This window comes from Mus caroli, unplaced genomic scaffold (genome assembly GCF_978045245.1).
Source record: "Mus caroli unplaced genomic scaffold, Mus_caroli_1 scaffold_19, whole genome shotgun sequence".
In the NCBI taxonomy this organism is placed as follows: Eukaryota; Metazoa; Chordata; class Mammalia; order Rodentia; family Muridae; genus Mus; species Mus caroli.
This window is the reverse complement of record NW_028227274.1, coordinates 36192380-36215460: the sequence shown is the minus strand read 5'-3', so window position 1 is coordinate 36215460 and position 23081 is coordinate 36192380. Positions and strand designations below refer to the sequence as shown.

The 23081-nt window shown below is 43.8% G+C and overlaps 1 long non-coding RNA gene across 7 annotated transcripts in view; it reads right to left on the bottom strand.

The window, feature by feature from the left end:
* Nucleotides 1-23081, bottom strand: part of LOC115029857 (uncharacterized) — a 243969-nt gene that overhangs the window by 18175 nt on the left and 202713 nt on the right. For all 7 annotated transcript variants that reach the window (XR_015046088.1, XR_015046087.1, XR_015046091.1 and 4 more), the window contains one exon: nucleotides 809-989. This is a non-coding gene — a long non-coding RNA (uncharacterized LOC115029857). The remainder of the gene's footprint in view (nucleotides 1-808; nucleotides 990-23081) is intronic.

Genomic DNA, 23081 nt, shown 5'->3' with positions numbered 1-23081 from the left:
TTTTAACCATAATTTTTAAGTTTTTGTGCAAGGTTAGGATAATACCTACAACTTTGGGAAAGCAAAACCTATGTTTAAAACAATTTATCACTGTTAAAATCAATATTAGAAGCATTACTATCATATTACGAAGTTTGGATATCAATTAATACCTATGAATACCTATTAAAGCAAGCTTTAACGCTTTAATAAAGAGGCATTGCTTTATATCTTATCTTAAATTTTACTATTTAGGATAGGAACCACATTTATCAATTTTTGAGTTAAGAAGATCTTTTTCTGAGGAGGCCTTCTCTGATAGGCACTCCTCCTGAGATACCACAAACTCAGCCTGAGGGCGATTTAGCCCTGGAAAAGTTGCATCTTTTATAGCATCATTTACAAGCGCCCAGAGACCTAGGGTAAAATTATCTGTCTGAGCGATATTCAGGGCCTCACCAACTTTCTCCCAGGTTCCACAATCTATCGTTTCTTCTTCTTTGAACCATGGACAACAGCTATCTATCTTATCTAAAAAATTTCTTACTAATTGTACTTCAAGCCTTACTCCTTTGGCCCGAAGCAACTCCTGAAAGCTAAAAACAACCGCCTGATCCATGACTTTAAACCCTTCCTTCTTCCACCTAAACAGCTTTCTAAAAAGCTGCGGCACACCGCCTGTCTCCGTATCTAGTTCCAATTAACGAACTTCTGACCCCAAGCAGAAACAGTGTTGGGTCAGCACTGATTCAAACTTGATTCATATCCTACCGCATCCTCAGCAACACTTTACAAAACTGAAATTTTAGGCTAGCGCTAGCATGTGTACCTGTCCGTTGCTCCGATGCTCCTCCTATACGAAGATCCTTTCCTTTCTTGTGGAGCTCCACACAGCAGTCGTTTCTCTTAGCATCCCTCTGCCATTCTTCAGGTCCCAGTTCTGGCGCCAACTGTTGCGGCCTGCCCGCAGTCCACAACACGAACGGTTCAACTGAGAATGGCAGTTCGAACTGAAAAGAGAGGAATCTAGATGGGGCGGAAGAAACAATGGAGCCAAGACAACAACGTTCTGATCAAGGCTCAATTTTACTATTTTCAGACACTCAGTTATAAAAGAAGGGGGAGGGAACCCAATATCCCGCCAAGTAACTCAGGGTCCAGTAGCAGGACGAACACGTGTGTGCCTCCAGGCGGCAAAGGCAGGTTCCAGCAGTAGGCGTGGCAGGACGAATGAGCCGGTAGCTCCACCCTTGAGCAAGCAGGTTCCAGGCTGGGGGAAGGGAGGCCACAGAAGAGGACTTGCTCATTGGTGGGGGTGATAGGGAGTTTTCAGAAGACAGGAATGGTTGTCTGGGGTTGGAGTGACTGGTCACGGGATCCTCTAAGGATTCCAGGACCTCTTAGTTCTTAAGCTCCTTGTAACTATCTGTAAGACCTACTCTGAGTTTATAAGATGGAGTTGCAAAACATACATAAACTGTGGTTAATAATTCACAATATCAGCTAGGCTTGTTGGCAGGGGTTTACAATCCAGCTATTTAGGAGGTTGAGGCACTAAGAATCAAAAGGTAAAAGGCCTACCTCCTACTCAGAGTGAGTTCAAAACCATCCTGGGTAACTTAAAGAGTCCCTAGCTCAATGACAAAAAGGAAAAAGAAAGCCAAGACTCTCGACCTGACAGCAGCAGATGTTGCCCAGAGAAGACCATCACAAGATCATGTCAGTCGTGTTCTAGCAGGAAGGGGAGAGAAGCACACAAGCCACTGACAGTTGATAGCTTCTGGAGGAAGGAGAGTCAGTTTCCTTTAAGGGTGAGGCCTTTGGTAGATCAACCATGATCCAATGGATGGCCCCACACACTGTGAATAAGTAGAAAGAGGGTAGAAAGCAGGGACAGGTCTTGGAGAAATTGAGGCAAGGGGTAAGGGTGAATATAACCAAATTACATTGTATAATATTCTCAAGTTAATAAAGCACTGCATTAGAAAATACCCAGTTACCTAGTGTAGTAGAGCACACCTTTAATCCTAAAACATGGATAGGGCCACAAGCCTCTTCCGGTCAGAAAAGCACCGGGGCAGCTAGGGCGCAGGGTCGGCTGACACTCGCCAGCTACCCACAACACCCGCCACAGGATCTTAAGACTTCTGGTGAGTGGAACAGAGCTTCTGCTCCAATCCAATTGCGCACGGGACCTGAGACTGCATTAGTTAGGGAAGCAGAAACTGGCCTGAGTAGGGCCACAGGCCTCATCCGGCCGGATCAGCACAGGGGAAGCTTGAGCGCAGGGTCGCCTGACACCCGCCAGCTACCCATGACCCCCGCCACAGGATTTTGAGACTGCTGGTGAGTGGAACACAGCTTCTGCTCCAGTCCAATCACGCGGGACCTGAGACTGCTTTGGTTGGGGAGGCAGAAATCCGGCCTACGTAGGGCCACAAGCCTCTTCCGGCCAGAAAAGCACCGGGGTAGCTAGGGCGCAGGGTCGGCTGACACTCGCCAGCTACCCACAACACCCGCCACAGGATCTTAAGACTTCTGGTGAGTGGAACACAGCTTCTGCTCCAATCCAATTGCACGCGGGACCAGAGACTGCATTAGTTAGGGAAGCAGAAAACCGGCCTGAGTAGGACCACAGGCCTCTTCCGGCTGGACCAGCCCCTGGGTACCGCCAGCTTCCCACGACCCCGCCGCAGGATTTTGAGACTGCTGGTGAGTGGAACACAGCTTCTGCTCCAATCTTTAAACAGTGACAACGATAACAACTAACCCCAGAGATTACCAGATGGCGAAAGGTAAACGTAATAATCTTACTAACAGAAACCAAGACCACTCACCATCATCAGAACCCAGCACCCCCACTTCGCCCAGTCCAGGGCACCCCAACACACCAGAAAAGCTAGACACGGATCTAAAAGCATATCTCATGATGATGGTAGAGGACATCAAGAAGGACTTTAATAACTCACTTAAAGAATTACAGGAGAACATGGCTAAAGAGTTACAAGTCCTTAAAGAAAAACAGGATAACACAATCAAACAGGTAGAAGTCCTTAAAGAAAAACAGGATAACACAATCAAACAGGTAGAAGTCCTTAAAGAAAAACAGGATAACACAATCAAACAGGTAGAAGTCCTTAAAGAAAAACAGGAAAACACATCCAAACAGATGATGGAAATGAACAAAACCATACTAGACCTAAAAAGGGAAGTAGACACAATAAAGAAAAACCAAAATGAGGCAACACTGGAGATAGAAACCCTAGGAAAGAAATCTGGAACCATAGATACGAGCATCAGCAACAGAATACAAGAGATGGAAGAGAGAATCTCAGGTGCAGAAGATTCCATAGAGAACATTGGCACAACAATCAAGGAAAATGTAAAATGCAAAAAGATCCTAACTCAAAACATCCAAGAAATACAGGACACAATGAGAAGACCAAACCTACGGATAATAGGAGTGGATGAGAATGAAGATTTTCAACTCAAAGGACCAGCAAACATCTTCAACAAAATTATAGAAGAAAACTTCCCAAATCTAAAGAAAGAGATGCCCATGAACATACAAGAAGCCTACAGAACTCCAAATAGACTGGACCAGAAAAGAAATACCTCCCGACACATAATAATCAGAACAACAGATGCTCTAAATAAAGATAGAATACTAAAAGCAGTAAGAGAAAAAGGCCAAGTAACATATAAAGGCAAGCCTATCAGAATTACACCAGATTTTTCATCAGAGACTATGAAAGCCAGAAGATCCTGGACGGATGTTATACAGACACTAAAAGAACACAAATTCCAGCCCAGGCTACTATACCCAGCCAAACTCTCAATTAACATAGATGGAGAAACCAAAGTATTCCACGACAAAACCAAATTCACACATTATCTCTCCACGAATCCAGCCCTTCAAAGGATAATAACAGAAAAAAACCAATACAAGGACAGGAACCACGCCCTAGAAACAACAAGAAGGTAATCCCTCAACAAACCTAAAAGAAGACAGCCACAAGAACAGAATGCCAACTTTAACAACAAAAATAACAGGAAACAACAATTACTTTTCCTTAATATCTCTTAATATCAGTGGACTCAACTCCCCGATAAAAAGACATAGACTAACAAACTGGCTACACAAACAAGACCCAACATTTTGCTGCTTACAGGAAACTCATCTCAGAAAAAGATAGACACTACCTCAGAATGAAAGGCTGGAAAACAATTTTCCAAGCAAATGGGATGAAGAAACAAGCTGGAGTAGCCATTCTAATATCTGATAAGATTGACTTCCAACCCAAAGTCATTAAAAAAGACAGGGAGGGACACTTCATACTCATCAAAGGTAAAATCCTCCAAGAAGAACTATCAATCCTGAATATCTATGCTCCAAATACAAAGGCAGCCACATTCATTAAAGAAACTTTAGTAAATCTCAAAGCACACATTGCACCTCATACAATAATAGTGGGAGACTTCAACACACCACTTTCACCAATGGACAGATCATGGAAACAGAAACTAAACAGGGACACAGAGAAACTAAGAGAAATTATGAATCAAATGGATCTGGCAGATATCTACAGAACATTCTATCCTAAAACAAAAGGATATACCTTCTTCTCAGCACCTCATGGCACCTTCTCCAAAATTGACCACATAATTGGTCACAAAACAGGCCTCAACAGATACAAAAATATTGAAATTGTCCCATGCATCCTATCAGATCACCATGGACTAAAGCTGATCTTCAATAACAAAATAAATAATAGAAAGCCAACCTTCACGTGGAAACTGAACAACACTCTTCTCAATGATACCTTGGTCAAGGAAGGAATACAGAAAGAAATTAAGGACTTTTTAGAGTTCAATGAAAATGAAGCCACAACATACCCAAACTTATGGGACGCAATGAAAGCATTTCTAAGAGGAAAACTCATAGCTCTGAGTGCCTCCAAAAGGAAACTAGAGAGAGCACACATTAGCAGCTTGACAACACACCTAAAAGCACTAGAACAAAAGGAAGCAAATTCACCCAAGAGGAGTAGACGGCAGGAAATAATCAAACTCAGGGGTGAAATCAACCAAGTGGAAACAAGAAAAACTATTCAAAGAATCAACCAATCAAGGAGCTGGTTCTTTGAGAAAATCAACAAGATAGATAAACCCTTAGCCAGACTCACTAGAGGGCACAGGGAAAGCATCCTAATTAACAAAATCAGAAATGAAAAAGGAGACATAACAACAGATCCTGAAGACATCCAAAACACCATCAGATCCTTCTACCAAAGGCTATACTCAACAAAACTGGAGAACCTGGATGAAATGGAGAAGTTCCTAGACAGATACCAGGTACCAAAGTTGAATCAAGATCAGGTTAATGATCTAAACAGCCCTATATCCCCCAAAGAAATAGAAGCAGTCATTAATAGTCTCCCAACTAAAAAAAGCCCAGGACCAGATGGGTTTACTGCAGAGTTCTATCAGACCTTCAAAGAAGATCTAATCCCAGTTCTTCACAAACTATTCCACAAAATAAAAACAGAAGGTACTCTACCCAACTCATTCTATGAAGCCACAATTACTCTGATACCTAAACCACAAAAAGACCCAACAAAGATAGAAAACTTCAGACCAATATCCCTTATGAATATTGATGCAAAAATCCTCAATAAAGTTCTGGCTAACCGAATCCAAGAACACATCAAAACAATCATCCATCCTGACCAAGTAGGTTTCATCCCAGGGATGCAGGGATGGTTCAATATACGGAAATCCATCAACGTAATCCAGTATATAAACAAACTCAAAGACAAAAACCACATGGTCATCTCGTTAGATGCGGAAAAAGTATTTGACAAGATCCAACACCCATTCATGATAAAAGTCTTGGAAAGATCAGGAATTCAAGGCCCATACCTAAACATGATAAAAGCAATCTACAGCAAACCAGTAGCCAACATCAAAGTAAATGGTGAGAAGCTTGAAGCAATCCCTCTAAAATCAGGGACTAGACAAGGCTGTCCACTTTCTCCATACCTATTCAACATTGTACTTGAAGTCCTAGCCAGAGCAATTCGACAACAAAAGGAGATCAAAGGGATACAAGTTGGAAAAGATGAAGTCAAAATATCACTTTTTGCAGATGATATGATAGTATATATAAGTGACCCTAAAAATTCCACCAGAGAACTCCTAAGCCTGATAAACAGCTTTGGTGAAGTAGCTGGATATAAAATTAACTCAAACAAATCAATGGCCTTTCTCTACACAAAGAATAAACAGGCTGAGAAAGAAATTAGGGAAACAACACCCTTCTCAATAGTCACAAATAATATAAAATATCTTGGCGTGACTCTAACTAAGGAAGTGAAAGATCTGTATAATAAAAACTTCAAGTCTCTGAAGAAAGAAATTATAGAAGATCTCAGAAAATGGAAAGATCTCCCATGCTCATGGATTGGCAGGATCAACATTGTAAAAATGGCTATCTTGCCAAAAGCAATCTACAGATTCAATGCAATCCCCATCAAAATTCCAAATCAATTCTTCAATGAATTAGAAAGTGCAATCTGCAAATTCATCTGGAATAACAAAAAACCTAGGATAGCAAAAACTCTTCTCACGGATAAAAGAACCTCTGGTGGAATCACCATGCCGGACCTAAAGCTCTACTACAGAGCAATTGTGATAAAAACTGCATGGTACTGGTATAGTGACAGACAAATAGACCAATGGAATAGAATTGAAGACCCAGAAATGAACCCACACACCTACGGTCACTTGATCTTCGACAAGGGAGCTAAAAACATCCAGTGGAAGAAAGACAGCATTTTCAACAAATGGTGCTGGCACAACTGGTTGTTAACATGTAGAAGAATGCGAATTGATCCATTCCTATCTCCTTGTACTAAGGTCAAGTCTAAGTGGATCAAGGAACTTCACATAAAACCAGAGACACTGAAACTTATAGAGGAGAAAGTGGGGAAAAGCCTTGAAGATATGGGCACAGGGGAAAAATTCCTGAATAGAACAGTAATGGCTTGTGCTGTAAGATCGAGAATTGACAAGTGGGACCTCATGAAACTACAAAGCTTCTGCAAGGCTAAAGACACCATCAATAAGACAAAAAAACCACCAACAGATTGGGAAAGGATCTTCACCTATCCTAAATCAGATAAGGGACTAATATCCAATATATATAAAGAACTCAAGAAGGTGGACTCCAGAAAGTCAAATAACCCCATTAAAAAATGGGGCTCAGAACTGAACAAAGAATTCTCACCTGAGGAATACCGAATGGCAGAGAAACACCTGAAAAAATGTTCAACATCCTTAATCATCAGGGAAATGCAAATCAAAACAACCCTGAGATTCCACCTCACACCAGTCAGAATGGCTAAGATCAAAAATTCAGGTGACAGCAGATGCTGGCGAGGATGTGGAGAAAGAGGAACACTCCTCCATTGTTGGTGGGATTGCAAGCTTGTACAACCACTCTGGAAATCAGTCTGGCGGTTCCTCAGAAAATTGGACATAGTACTACCGGAGGATCCAGCAATACCTCTCCTGGGCATATATCCAGAAGATGTCCCAACCGGTAAAAAGGACACATGCTCCACTATGTTCATAGCAGCCCTATTTATAATAGCCAGAAGCTGGAAAGAACCCAGATGTCCCTCAACAGAGGAATGGATACAGAAATTATGGTACATTTACACAATGGAGTACTACTCAGCTATTAAAAAGAATGAATTTATGAAATTCCTAGCCAAATGGATGGACCTGGAGGGCATCATCTTGAGTGAAGTAACACAATCACAAAAGAACTCACACAATATGTATTCACTGATAAGTGAATATTAGCCCAAAACTTAGGATACCCAAGATATAAGATACAATTTGCTAAACGCATGAAACTCAAGAAGAATGAAGACCAAAGTGTGGACACTGTGCACCTTCTTAGAATTGGGAACAAAACACCCAGGGAAGGAGTTACAGAGACAAAGTTCGTAGCTGTGATGAAAGGATGGACCATTTAGAGACTGCCGTATCCAGGGATCCATCCCATAATCAGCTTCTAAATGCTGACACCATTGCATACACTAGCAAGATTTTGCTGAAAGGACCCAAATATAGCTGTCTCTTGTGAGACGATGCCGGGGCCTAGCAAACACAGGAGTGGATGTTCACAGTCAGCTATTGGATGTATCACAGGGCTCCCAATGGAGAAGCTAGAGAAAGTACCCAAGGAGCTAAAGGGATCTGCAACCCGATTGTTGGAACAACATGATGTACTAACCAGAACCCCGGAGCTCTTGTCTCTAGCTGCATATGTATCGAAAGATGGCCTAGTCGGCCATCAATGGAAAGAGAGGCCCATTGGACTTGCAAACTTTATATGCCCCAATATAGGGGAATGCCAGGGCCAAAAGAATGGGAATGGGTGGGTAGGGAAGTGGGGGGCGCTATGGGGGACTTTTGGGATAGCATTGGAAATGTAATTGAGGAAAATATGTAATAAAAATATTAAAAAAAAAATCCTAAAACACGATGGGCACAGGCAGATGGATCTCTGTGAGTTCAAGCCCAGCCTGGTCTACGTAGTAAGTTTCAAGTCAGCCAGAGCTATATAGTGAGACCCTGTAACAATCTTTAGACTCTTGTAGAAAATGGAACAACAGTCTTCTAGAAGGATGGAATATTCAGCCATCTTTGAGTCTTGCCCTGGATCTTCTTTGTGTCTAAGCACCACCCCCAGCTGAAGCCAAGGCAAACCCCTTTCTCTGTTCTCCTTCATAATGGCTCAGACATCCTGCTGATTTTACAGAGGACTGTTAAACAGGCAAACAAAATAAGGAACAACCATTTCCTCACGCTCAAATTCAGGACCTAGTGTGTAGACATAAGGCGACTGTAGGCCTCCTTAACTTTTCTCTTATGAATGAGGAAACTCATCTACAGTTTCCTGGTTTCTTCCTTATTCCATAAAACCTAAGCATGCAAGCCAAGCTCCTTGCCAATGAGCCCCACCTCTGGTCCCTTATCTATAATTTTCAGAGAGAAAACATCCAAAAAGAGTAGGAGCATTATCACAAAATGACTGATCCTGCCTGAAAGTGTGTTCCTCCTTGGGTCTGGACTGTTGGGTCTCCCAGTACCATCTTGGTTCTGGCAGCCACTTTATTCAAGTCTTGTGATTCAAGTCCAATTCCTACTCTGCTAACAAATGAAACACTCTGTCTCATAACCTCCCTCCTGGTTTGGGTTTCCTGTCTATGCTATGTGGCTGGTTTATAGAAAAGTTACCAGATGTGTAGGGCTAACATTCTTAGACTTACACAAATGGCCATGCTTCTGCTAACCTGTTTCAGCTTCAATTGTGAAGATCTCAAAAGGTGCATTACACAGTCAGTCTGCTAATGCCTTCATCATGCAACCATTCTATGGGTACATGAATACACACACTTGCTTAACACAGTAAGAATTAGACCACATTCATTGATGGTGATGGTGATTCTTCTTATAATGGTTAGCCCCAAATACCAACAACCTGTGGATGTAGCTTCAGTCCAAATCTGAAAACCATCATAATGTGTTCTTTGTCCTGACTCGGCTAATTCAGACCTCCAAGATCATGATCTGCATGCCAACTCAGGAGAGCAGAGAATCAGCCTTGATCCACAGGAATGCTATTTCCCTGAAGGCCCCCAAACCTCATAAAACAGTGGTTTTCAAATATCTTGGCCATCTCTATGGGATGGGGATGAAAGACAGTCTTTATATTTGTAAATGGTTGGGGGGGTACATTATATGATGTGCAAGATTCCTTTTCTTGAAATTTGTATATGAAACTAAATTTTCTTTGGTTTGCTTTACTAGCCAACTTTAATGAGAAATTCACCTTTTTCTTGCCCCCCCCCACTTTCAGGGACTTACTGGGGGAAAATGGAAGTGTCTCTCTTCCCCCACCCCACTCTGCAGAGCCTAATTTGTTTTCCGGAGGTCTTAGCACCTCCTCTCACCACTCATTCCCCCTCCCAATCTCTGCTTTTAGAAACAAGCTGCATTTTTGGTTGCTGGATCATCCAGAGTTGGAGGCTGAGGCCACTGCTTTGTGCTGAAGAAGCAGAAGCAGCCAGACTCAATAGGGCGGCTGAAATTCTTTACAAGGTCAAGGCTTAGGAGTTTCCGTGTATAGTGTTTGAACATCTGTGCCCTGTTGGCACGCCATGTGCTGAACAGGAATGGAGAATAACTGTGAAGCCACAAAACTTTAAGAGTAATGCCAGGGGCTTCTACACCGTCCCTGGGCTTGTAGAAAAGCTCTGGGGAAAGACGTCACTGGTCCCCTGAGGCAGTAATGCCCAACAGGCAGCCAAGAAAAACCACCCACAAGTAGCAATAAATACCCCCAACGCTTCTCCATTCCACTCATGTGGCCTGTAGTGTTCTGATACCCAACAGAGGAAAAGCATCGTGAGAAATGAAACCTGGGGGCTGAAGAGGTGGCTCAGCAGTTAAGAGGCACTTGCTGCTCCTAAGGAGGATCTGAGTTCAATTCCATCCTCCAAAACAGACAGCGCACAACCATCTATAGCTCCAGTCCCAAGGAACCTGAGGCCCTCTTCTGGCCTCTGAAGATACTTGTCCACAGGTACATACAAAGACACATTAAAGAGAAGAAAGAAAGAGAGAGAGAGAGAGAGAGAGAGAGAGAGAGAGAGAGAGAGAGAGAGAGAGAGAGAGAGAGAGGAAGGAAGGAAGGAAGGAAGGAAGGAAGGAAGGAAGGAAGGAAGGAAGGAAGGAAGGAAGGAAGACAGGAAGGAAGACAGGAAGGAAGACAGGAAGGAAGACAGGAAGGAAGACAGGAAGACAGGAGGGAGGGAGGGAAGGGAGGAAAGAAGGAAGGAAGGAAGGGAGGGAGGAAGGAAGGAAGACAGGAAGGAAGGAAGGAAGGAAGGAAGGAAGGAAGGAAGGAAGGAAGGAAGGAAGGAAGGAAGGAAGACAGGAAGGAAGGAAGGAAGGAAGGAAGGAAGGAAGGAAGGAAGGAAGGAAGGAAGGAAGGAAGGAAGGAAGGAAACAACTCAGCAATAACAAACTACCAATATCCCATAACAGCATACACAAGACACAAAAAGCATTACTACTCCACTGAGCCCAAGAGACAGGATTAAAACATTTATGTGCAAAAATAGAGATGAGCAGCTCTATTTGTGTGCAGCCCTGGAGAAGACAGAGCAAGTAACAGAGCAGATCAGCAGAACCCGAGATGGGAAGAAGAATGAGGGGGCGAGGGTGACCTGGACCATGAGCAGAAAGTATGCACTGACCATGGAAGCGCGTAGAGGGGTGAGCCCTCTTCAAAGCTCATCAAAACAGAACTAGGCTTGGATGCGTGTAAACTGGCTAAAAATGTATTTTAAAAACCACTTAAATTAGGGGCCAGGTTTGTAGCATAGTGTTAGGGCATATACCTAGCATACATAGGAGGTGCTGGGCTTGCTCTCTAGAACCACCAAAAAGAAAAACCTTTGAAACCAAGCTTGTGTAATGGGGCCTGGTATTTAAAAATGTTACAATATCCAATGCGATTGGCCTGAGGAGGTCTGATCACTAAAGTAAAACTTACTTCCAACACCAAGGATTCTGTGATGTAGCCACACGGGGGTCTTAAGGGAGGTATGAATAGCATAAAATAGCTAGCTAAACCCTGACAAGTTTTATATGTCCAATAACTACCAGGAAGGGAGATTGTATCAAAATCCACAAAAATGATACTGGGGAGATAGCATAATGGGTAGAGGGGCCTGTCCTGAAACATGAAGCCCTCAGTATCTCCAAGACCTAGATAAAAATCCAGATACCTTTGTGTGTACCTGTAAGTCTTGCCGGGGTCAGGAGAGAGAAAGGAGCTCGAGGTTCCTTAGGGCTTGCTGGACAACCAGCCTAACTGAAGAACTGGTGAGGTCCAGGTTCGGAGACAAACCTTGTCTTACTGGAGGTCAGGAGGACAGCTGATATCAACATCTGGTATCTATCTATCTATCTATCTATCTATCTATCTATCTATCTATCTATCTAACTATACATATATATATGCATAAATGTACATGCATATCTGTACATACATGCACACCCACAGACAACTTGGTCTCACACACTACACACACACTACACACACACACATATTCCACAAGCATAATGTCCTTTGATGGTCCCTAAAAACTTGGATTTCAAAGCTTCCAGGGGTTAAGAGCCCTTTTTCAAGCTGACTAACATTTTCTTTTCTTTTTCTTGGCAAGTCTAGCTCATTGGAAGCTTCTAGAAACTAAGTGAAGTTCTCAGATGACTGCAAGAAATGGGGACTTCAGACTTCAGTCCTATAACCACTTGAGCCTGGATTCTGCCAGAAACCTGAATGAGGTTGTGAGAAGTTCCTTTCCCCAAGGCTCCAAGGTTTGGTCCACCAGGCACCTAAGATGGGTCTGGGAGAGAGATCAGGGCAGCTGCCCATCTTCTTTCAACCAAGAGGAGTTCATCCTTGCCAAAGTGGAAAAGAGATTGATATTAGTCATTTGGAGATATTGGAGTTTTATTCACTTTGCAACCTCACTTGATAGAGATTTGTCACATGAAAGGACAGGAGAGTACTGCCTTCCAGTTGGCCCACTACATCAGTTTAAAATAAACCACTTTGTTGTTAGACTTGCATGGAACGTTTATGTTTGCAAGCCAATAGGCCCAAAGAGTTAGTGTGTTTCTTTAATTCTTTGCCTCTTACCAGACAACGCCTTAGGCAGGGAACAGACAGCACTGTAAAGAGCTGTTAAAAAAAAAAAAAAAAAAAAAAAAAAAGAGTTGTGAATGAGCGTAGGCTCCCAGCAGAAGTTTGCTCTAATGTTCTACAATCCAAGGGGAGACCAACTGGGAAGCATGATAAAAAAAAAAAAAAAAAAAACGCTGCCCATCCAAACAGTGAGAAGTAGATACGTTTTCATGTGTTTTCTTTGGAACATTTCTGTTGGCAGCCATACTCATTTGGTTAATGGAATATTCTTGACTCATTAAACAGGCTCATTTAGGGGAAGGAACCACGGCAATGGGGAAGGAAGTAGAGCCAACAGCTCTCCCTTGGCACAGACTCCAAGAGTGGTGCCTTTTCAACAGCCCTCACAGATAGCACGTTGACACGAGGGGTGGTTGAATCTCGATGAAAGACGCAAGAAAAGGAAGCCGGGGAGGAAGACTGCCAGCCTCCTGGGAAGGAAGTTGAAAGGTGGGGCCTCTGTTAGGGGCTGTCTTGGCACCTTGGGCTGAGGGGTGAGGGATACTGGTCAATGCCAGGTCCTACCTCCAAGCTGATCGTGTTTGCACTTGGCCCTGGCATTAGCTCTGCATCTCATCTGCCAAGTCTGCTCACTCGGAGACCCAGCCCAGCCCATCTCCCAGGACACGTGGCAGCATGGCTTTACAAGACAGCTCTCGATCTCTGTCCTTCACCTCAGAAACGTAAGCTGGGCAATTTTCATTATTCTCCCTAATTACTTTAAGCATGAGTTCAAATATTGGATAGATATGCATGGAAGTGGAAGCAGCTTGCATCCCAGTGTGAAGTGGGGCCAGACTACAAATGCCAAAGCCTTGTCCCTAACAACCACTTCCTCCAGCAACTTCTCCAGACAGCGCCTCCAGCTGGAGATCAAGTGTCAAATATATGAGCCTTTGGGGCACATTTTAAAGCATTCAAATCCACTTCCTATCACCACACATAAAATATGCAAGAAACCGTGTTAGAGTCTTCAGCACCACCGACCAACGTTCTTTGCAAGACTGCTTATTCATGGGCAATAAAATCGGGTTCTCAGCTTGGAATAGAAAGAATAAAGTTTACAACAAAATGTTAAGGTGGAAGTTAGGTCTTCCAAAACTAATCAACTTCCAGAAATACAAACCATTCAGTTAAAGAATGGTCCCCCCACCCCTCCACCCCACCCCCACTTCCTACACTGAGTTTCACCCAACAATATTATAAACAGTGGCAAGGCAGCTAGGGGAAGGCAGGAAAACGCTACATGGGCTTTGCCATTTCCCCGTTTTATTTATTCTACTCCAGAAAGCGGGGCATGAAGTCACATAAACTCCTGCAATCTAGAGGCTAAACCGTATTTTATAAATTGCACTTTATGTTAAATAAACAAACTTTCTAAAGTACTATGATTTGTTAAGGAAGAATGCACGTCTGGATTTAATGAGCCTCAGATGTCCTTTGCTTTGAGGCTGCCTGAACTTGACCATGAATGGAAAAGTCTAAAGCCCTGGAAGGTATTCACATGTGTGGCTATGGATCTGTCTTCCCAGAGACTTCCTTCTTCATTTAGAGATGAATTCCCTGCCCTGGCCCTTGTAGGGCTACCCAATAGGGACCAAGAGGCCCATCCAGGTAAAGGTTGATGGGAAGAGCTTGCAATGGCCTCTAAACATGAGACGCAAAAGCTCCCTTGCTGACTCCATACAAGTTTCTCCTAAGACTGCCCGTTCTCGGCTCATACCCCTATTCTAACCTCCATTGACAGATTTCATCTGCAAACAGGTTCATGTGAGAGGCTCTTCCCCACTCAGAGAGGAAGGCGCCTGCCTTCTCATGGCCACACACTATTGCTTCTGGCATATGCATGCAGCTGGCACACACCACAGAGCTGCAGAGGAGGTTCAACATTCATTGCTGCTGGTTTTGTTAGTTTTCAGGGTCAGAAGTCTCCAAAACAGAAAGCTCTAGATTATGGAACCCAGATTCTCTACATCCTCTGGAGATTCCAGAGCTTGCCATGCTAAGGTCATAAAGAGCAAGGGGAGACTGGCCTACTCTCCGACCAGAGCAGTCAGGGAGAGTAGAAAGGCAAGCTGGCTCTCTGGACGAGATTCTTGAGTCTGTTTCTCAGTTTCTAAGATCTTATGAATATGCCACAATAATATAAGATGGTATCCACAGAGTTTGGACAGAAGGGATACCGAAGCCCCTTTGTAAGGGACGGAGATGTGGCCCCACATGGTACAGCCCATGCTTAGCATGCAAGAAATCTGGGTTCAAACCCTAGCACCACACAAACAAGGCGTGGTGCTGTTTTCCTAGCACTCAGGAGGCAGAAGCAAAAAGATCAGAAGTTCTAGGCTTCCCTCAGCTACTTAAATGTTTTCAAGGCCAGTCTGAGGTACTTGAAACACTGTGTCAAAATCGACAACCGCAATTTCTCCCTGTAACACTTTTTTTTTTTGCAACTTTTCTTTAATCCTAAAATTAGGCAAATATGAAAGTTTTAGAAACTTGTGACTCTGAAAGAATTGGAGCCCAGTGTGATACATAGCAGAATAAAATCCAGCACCAGCCACAGAAGACACTGTGCACCCTGGCGTTTCTCACATACTGCACTCAGATCCAAGCGCCGGCTGCCAGGAGGACTGAAGTCTCATGACAAATGTGTTCCCTGACTACCAGTTTCTGCCAGCTTCTCTTGGATGAGGGAACAGAAGCATACGGAGGCGAGACAACTGGCCCCAAGTCACACAGCTGGTAGGGGCAGAAGGATTCGGGTTTAAAAAGAATGCATCCAAACATTGTTCCTTATCTGCTGTGCAGTAGCCCCTGCCCCCTCCCCCAGGCCCCTTTTCAAAGCCATTTCTCCCCTTTGCAAGATGGAAACGGTTTCCTTGAAAAGTAGCCTAAATAAAACAGCATCTGATGAAGGAGTGCTCTGTTAGGGCTCTTGTTTAGGAGACAGAGAGATGGGTGCTTTTCTTATATTCTTTCATGGTTTTAAATGATCAAAGTCATCCATGAACATGAAGAAGCAATAGACAAAAGCAAACGCTGCTGGTACACCCTAGATATAAACTAGGTGTGCCTTGGTGTGCTCCAGTTTACTTGGAGGGGGAAAAAAAAAAAAAAAAAAAAAAAAAACAGTTTCGCTCATCAGATCTCCCATGGGGGAAACTGTGGCTGCCTTCGGGAGTTTGTGAAATGATTCCAGGGAAAAATTAGAGCTGAATGCTGAGCTCCACATAACAAGCACCTGAAGTTACCCCCAAGATGGTCAAAAGTACTCAGAAGGATTTTAGATGCAGTCTGGGTTCACCATCCCTTTAGGTTGTAGAGGCAGGAAAGGTTTCCATGGCTTCCTAGTGTCTTTATTTCTTTATTTTAAATTTGTGTGTGTGTGTGTGTGTGTGTGTGTGTGTGTGTGTGTGTGTGTGTGTGTGTGTATGTAGAGGCATAGATTTCCCTGAAGCTAGAACTCCAGGCATCTGTGGGCCACCCTAGGTGGGCGTTGGGAAGCAGAATCTCTACAGGAGCAGACCATGCTCTTAAGTGTTAAACCATCCTTACCCACAGTGTCTGCGGATTCTTGGGAGTCCAGCTCAGTTAGAAGAGAGAGCACTTCCCTGGCATGCGACTGCTTGAGGTGTACTCTCCCGCACCAAATAAGCTGGGCATGGTGGCGCATGCTTGCAAACCCAGTACTCAAGAGGTATAATTCATGCCTCAGAAAGAAAGAAAAATTAATAGGAGACAGACCATCCAGGTTCTCTCTGAGAGTGAGTAGAGCTCAGTGAAGAAATACTCTCAACCTACAAGTAATAACCAGAAGCTAGTATAAACACTCTCAGAACTACAATGAAAGATGGCATCAAAAATATAAAGACAGGTGTCCCTTCTCAGGCGTGCGTGTGTGTGTGTTGCTGGATATCCAATCCAAGGTCTCACATATTTGAGACAAATTTTCCACCACTGAGCGACAGCCTCAGCCCAAAACATTTATTCTTTTAAAATATTTATCTGTGTATACACACATGTGCACCATGGCACATGTGTCATATTGACCATGTGTGGAAGTCAGAGGGTGACACATGGAGCCTCCTACTACCACATGGGTCCCAGGGATTGAACTCAGGTCACCTTAATTGCTAAGCCATCTCAAGATATTTACTTGTTTTTATTTATTTTATGTGTCTGAATGTTCTGCCTGCATTTATGTCTGCGTATATACCATGTGTGTGCTTGGTGTCCCAGGAGGTCACAATAGGACATGGGATCCCCCTGGAACCGGAGTTAAAGACAGTTGTGAGCCACCATGTGGTTGCTGGGAATTGAACCTGTGTCCTCTGGAAGAACAGCCAGTGCTCTTAACTGCTGAGCCATCTCTCCCACCCCAAGACAGTAGTCTTTATAAGAAGTCTGAAATCAGAGGTGTCGGGATTTGTTCAGCTGCTCATTCTTAGTTTTGAGGGCTGTGGGTGCAGTCATGCTTGCCGTCAGGCTTCTTCTCCTGACACAGACTTGCTTCAGATCACATGATAACTAGGACAGCTCTTTCTTCACAAGCCAGGCTGATCTGAGAAGGATGTCCGGCTCAGGTCTCAGGGTCTAAGCCAGGCTGGAGCTCAGCTCGGCCCTAGCTCACTGTTCCGCACAGATTCCTTAAGGCTCTAACCTCCAAGACCAGAGAGTGTGGCTGTAATTGGTTACAGAGCCCTTAAAAGGTTCAGATGAGGTTGTGAGGCTAGGCCTGTCCTGGTTTGTTTCTCTGATGCTGTGATAAAACACTGACCAAAACCAACTTGGGGAGGAAAGAGTCCATTTCCTCTTCCAGGTCACATCATCCAGGGAAACCAAGGTAGGGGGAGCAGAAGCCATGAGGAGTGCTGCTTACTGCCTTGCTCCCCCTGGCTAGCTCAGCCTGCTATCTTACACATCCCCACATCTCCCTCCACCCTCCCACACTGATCATTTTAATCTAGGAAATGCCCCACAGATATCCCCACAGGCTAACTGATGGTGGCAGTTCCTTGGTTGAAGGTCCCTCTTTCTAGGTGACTGCAGTTTGGGTCAAGTTGACAAACACTGACCAGCACAGGCCCTAATCCAACATATCTGTTGTCTTTTTGTGTAGAGGATAGCTAAGAAAAATACTAGGGGTGTGAACATGTGTGTGTGTGTGTGTGTGTGTGTGTGTGTGTGTGTGTGTGTGACACACACAAAATGAATGAGCTAACATTTCTCTATGAAACTGTGTTTTCAGGGGACAAAATTTTAGGTAGCTTTTTCTGTGACTCTAGAGGCTCCCAGATGTAACATGAGCAGAATGGATGAATGAATGAATGAATGAATGAATGTGAATGAAAAGCATGGCCTCTAGGAGCCCATCTTATGATCCCTTCATTTTACAAATATTCAAACACTACCAACTAACTAGTTCTTTCTGGAACACGAGTCTTAGCATCCTTAAGTCAGTTAAGGATTAGATTCTTTTCTCTCTATAAGGCCTCACAGTAATGAAGCTATACTTACGAACTAGTAAGCCATTTTATTTCTAGAAGTACTTAGAATGCATGGTAGTTAATAAATACTATACAAACTACTGCTTAGAAACACAGGACAAAAAAATTTCTTTCACTGTGTGATTTATTTCTCCTTAATTTTTTAAAAATTTATTTCCAAGTGTGGTGGCCCATGCCTTTAACCCCAGCACTCAGGATATGGAGACAGGTGGATCTCTGTGAGTTCAAGGCTACTCTGGTCAACATAGCAAGTTTCAGGCCAGTCAGAATTACACAGGGACTCTGGCTTACCAAATAATAATGGTAACAATAGTTATAATTACTTTAGAACTTTAGACACAGGGTCTCACTGTGCAGCCCAGCCTGGCCTGGAGCTCACTATGCAGGATGGGCTGGCTTCAAATTCATAATTTTCTTGCATGTCCCTCTCAAATGCTGGGATTACAGATGTGTGCCACCAAGCCCAGACAGATTCAGGATTTAAACATTTAAAAAAAAAAAAAAAAAGGCTTTTTAGCTGGGCAGTGGTGGTACACGCCCTTAGTCCCAGCACTTGGGAGGCAAAGGCAGGCGGATTTCTGAGTTCAAGGCCAGTGAGTTCCAGGACATCCAGAGCTACACAGAGAAACCCTGTCTCAAAAAACCCAAAAACAAACAAACAAAAAAAGGGTTTTTTTTAGTGGATGATTGAAAAGAAAAACTTGGCTTATAGAAGGAACTGTAAGCAAACCTGAACGTGGAAAGTGGGGGTGGGGGGTGTGTGGAGGGGGGAGTGTGGTGCAGGGACAGAACACTTGACCGGCATTCATGGGGCTCTGAGTTTGATCTTCCAAGCATCGGGAAAAACCAATTAAATATTTAAATAGAAAGTTCTTGTTTGTTTGTTTGTTTGTTTGTTTGTTTGTTATAGAGGTGCTGGGGATCGTACCCTGAGCCTTACACGTGTTAGTGAAATACTCTATTAACCAAAGCTATATCCCTACTCTCGATTTTTAAATTGTTATGGGAAGAGAAATTCATAAAAGCCAATGACAATGGATTGAGTTCAGAAGTGGTGACAGAACCTAAGACACAGAGGGATTATTTTTCTTTATAGAAACAGATTTTTCAAGTCAAGACGATGTAGACAAAATAATAATTTAAAAAATTACAATGTGCAGGAAATTCTTAGGGGGAAAAAGGCATTATTATTTAGGAAGGCTGGACACCCCCCCCCCACCAAGGCAGCTGGAATTCTAGTTACCACCCAGCCTGCTGCCCCTCTGCCCACCTTAAGGAAATATTGATTTAATTATTACAGCTGTTGTAAGGCTGGCAGATGTAAAGGTTTGGTGGTGCGTTCGTCTGTGATGGGGCCAGCAGTCAGGCGCTCCTACACATCACTGCTGGAGTTTGAAGTGGAATCACCTTTGTGCCACAATCTGTTATCTCTCAAAATTTATCATTATCCAGGTGCTTTAATTTTAGAAGGGAAGTGATCATAAAAATACAGGACTTGTCAGGTGGTATCCCAGCACTCAGGAGGCAGAGGCAGGATGATCTCTGTGAATGTGAGGTCAACCTGATCTACAGGGCTAGTTCCAGGACAGCCAAGGCTACACAGAGAAACCCGGTCTCAAAAAAAAAAAAAAGAAAAAGAAAGAAAGGAAGAAAGAAAAGGAAAGGAAATAAAAGGAAAGGAAAGGAAAGGAAAGGAAAGGAAAGGAAAGGAAAGGAAAGGAAAGGAAAGGAAAGGAAAGGAAAGGAAAAAGCCAGGAATGAGAACCAAGAAACAAAATGAGGCTTTAAATATAAACTTCAGACACTCTTGGTAATGTCATGTTGCAATAAAGCAAACATGAAATTTTTATTAATAAGAGGTTGATTTAAATATATTAGTATATTTACACAATAAAATACTAAAGACCAAATATTACATAAATCTAAACTTATCAAAATGGCAACTTCTCGGATGTGCTAAAGGAAAAACAGCAAGCTGTAGAAAAAGATGCATAGAAGGATGTTCCCATTTGTGTAAAAGAGAAAAAAAAAAAAAAGTTGGTGTGATGGTACAGGTCTTTAAACGGCACTTGGGAAGCGGAGGAAAGTGGGTCTCTGTGAACTGGAGCCTTGTCTATATATTGAGATCCAGTCTTTTAAATAAAAAGAAGATGCTACAGCGGTATGCTGGTCTGCTCACAGGAACTTCCTGGAATAATACACAAAATGCTGTTACTGTGGTTTCCATCTGGAAACGATCTTGTTTGAAATTTTTACTGTGATTGTGAATTTCTTTAGTAATAAAAAAGTATAGTTAAAGTATAAAAAGCCACACGCTGCTTCCTCGGAAATTCCTCAAATGGGTAAAATTAAACTCAAAACGTTAGAATTTAGCACTTCCTCCTGAGACTCGGCTTTTGAAGGCGTAGAGGGAGGGAGACAGGGAGAGGGAGAGACGGAGACAGCAGAGCTCGGACCCAAGTTCCAATCTCTTCCTGGCTTTAGGTGCAACAGCGGCAGAGGAGGGAGGAGAGGGGGAGCCTGGAATGGGGGAGGAGGCATCAAACAGATGCTGGGACCTGGGGGTCAGGATGTTGGCAGCCGGAGCCCACCCGGGGCGCTGGAAGCCAATTGCGAGTGATTTAAGAAATCGCCGGCCTGGGGCTGCGGGCAGGAAAGCCGTGATTAAGGGCGAGGAGAAGGGAGGAGCACATTTGGGACGCAGGCCGGAAGGGGGCAGGAAGCTGCGCTCATAAAACAATCTGACAATTACGTGTCAGTGGAGGAGAAGGGCTCTGGAAATTAGGGGCTGCCTCAGGCAGCAATGAGCTGCGAGAGGAAATTCTATTTGGTGCCAGGTGTTTGTCCCTCCACATTTGGGTTCAGCTTGGGACTACGGATTTCATGCTCACATGCTGCAGGAAGCGATTCCCTGGCGCCTTCATAAACAGCCCTGCAGCCGTGGTCCAGCTGGACCCTGTGGTTGGTGATGCTATTCACCATAGGTGCCCCCAACCCATCTCCCCCCACCCCGTCCTCACCCCACCCCCTCCCCTCCCCCACTAGCATCGCCGGACCCAACCAGGTGCTCCCCTGCAGTGTGCCCAGGCCCAGACAGGTGAGTAGCCAAGCAAGAGTTAGAAGCAAGATACAGCAGTTTCCAATGCCTCACACTCCCTGCGCCCCTTTCTTTGGGATTGGAAGGGAAAGGGTTCCTAAGCAGCCTGCTATACCTAAATCATCAGCTCCTTTCATCTTGTGTGTGAACCCTACAAGTCCCACCCCCACTCCTGAAGATCACTGTGGGATTTATGATGCAGGCTTATGTTCCACATCCACCTGCAAGTCACTCCTGGACCTTGGCCTGACTGGTTGCCTCAGGCAGTCTCCCTCAGACCTTTAGGACTAGGAATGTTCCCAGCCTATACCTTTGCCAAAGTCCTAGTGAGATCCTACCCTTCCTCTTTGAGGCAGGAGAATACACGTTTAGAGGCCCATAGAATCTGAAGGTCCCGGGGGTACCTGAGGGTGCTTCACTATCACTTCACTATCAAGCACCATTCTGAGGCAACTCGGTAAGGAAGGACAGATAGGATTTACTGACGACACTATGGACCAGACTTTGGGTATTGGGTATAAGCAGACTCACGCCCTGCTTAGCTCTCAGAAGTCATTCCTGATTTCCAGTCCTCTTCCTTAATGGAGTGTTCCCAAGTCACGGAGAACACGGGCCTCTACCCATCATGTCTGAAGTGCCTCCGGCTCACTTGGCTCTCCTTTAAGGAACTATACCTGCTAATGATGCTCTCTGTTAGAATTGACTATGGGTAGGAGATCTCCCTTGGTCATTCAATTACTGTGTGTGTCGTGACCAAGACGAGACATATACACAAGGCCTCCGGAGCTACAAGTCCAAGCTCACATCCCATCCTTGTAATGTTGGTGTGTTACCTGGTACCTTTGAAACTTAGAACAACAAAGATAGTTTTTGTTGTTGTTGTTGTTGTTCGGGTATCTATCAGAACAATGTATAATTACTATGTGTCTGATTTCAGGTAAAGATTGAGTGACACCTGGTATCATTTTTTTAATGCAGTACTAGGATGCCTGCAACCAAAACGGATACAATTATTCACTGACAGATGAGCAAGTGCCCACTGTCCTTAGCAACAGACAGGGTTAGATAAAGCTGTGTGCCTGTTACAGGAAATGTTTTTGATGAAACAGATACTGGAGTATTGAGAAGGAGACATTAAGCCTTCCTTTCTGTAAGCATCATTAAGGAACAAACGCCTGGGAGGTGAGAAGAAGAACCCAGGAGGTGGTTGGAGGTCGGTGGAAATCCAAAAGATTTGTTTCTGGTTTGCTCTGTAGTTTCTGCTAACAGGCTCCTCACAGGAACCTTCTAGGATCTCCCTTTTCAGAGACTCCTCGGGGGTGAGTACACACTCCTCGGGGGTGAGTACACACTTGTATTCCTTAAGCAACTCCTTTCCAAAGCCTGCCACTGCATGAGAAGACTTCTAGGTGATGAGCCTCTGTACCCTAGGATCTGTGCCAAATCCAGATTCCCCACAGCTCCTGCATTGACAATCGCTGTTTAAAACAGTGTTTCATGTGCAAATCTTCATGTTTCCTACTATACTGATCATACGATTTTATTATTATTATTTTTAATAATTGCAGCCCTGCCCTGTGTCTTAAACACAGTATTCAAATAAGTTCTTGATTCCATATAGACCTTCCTTAAAGTCTCCTGTGTTGGATTTACCAAAAGCCCAGTA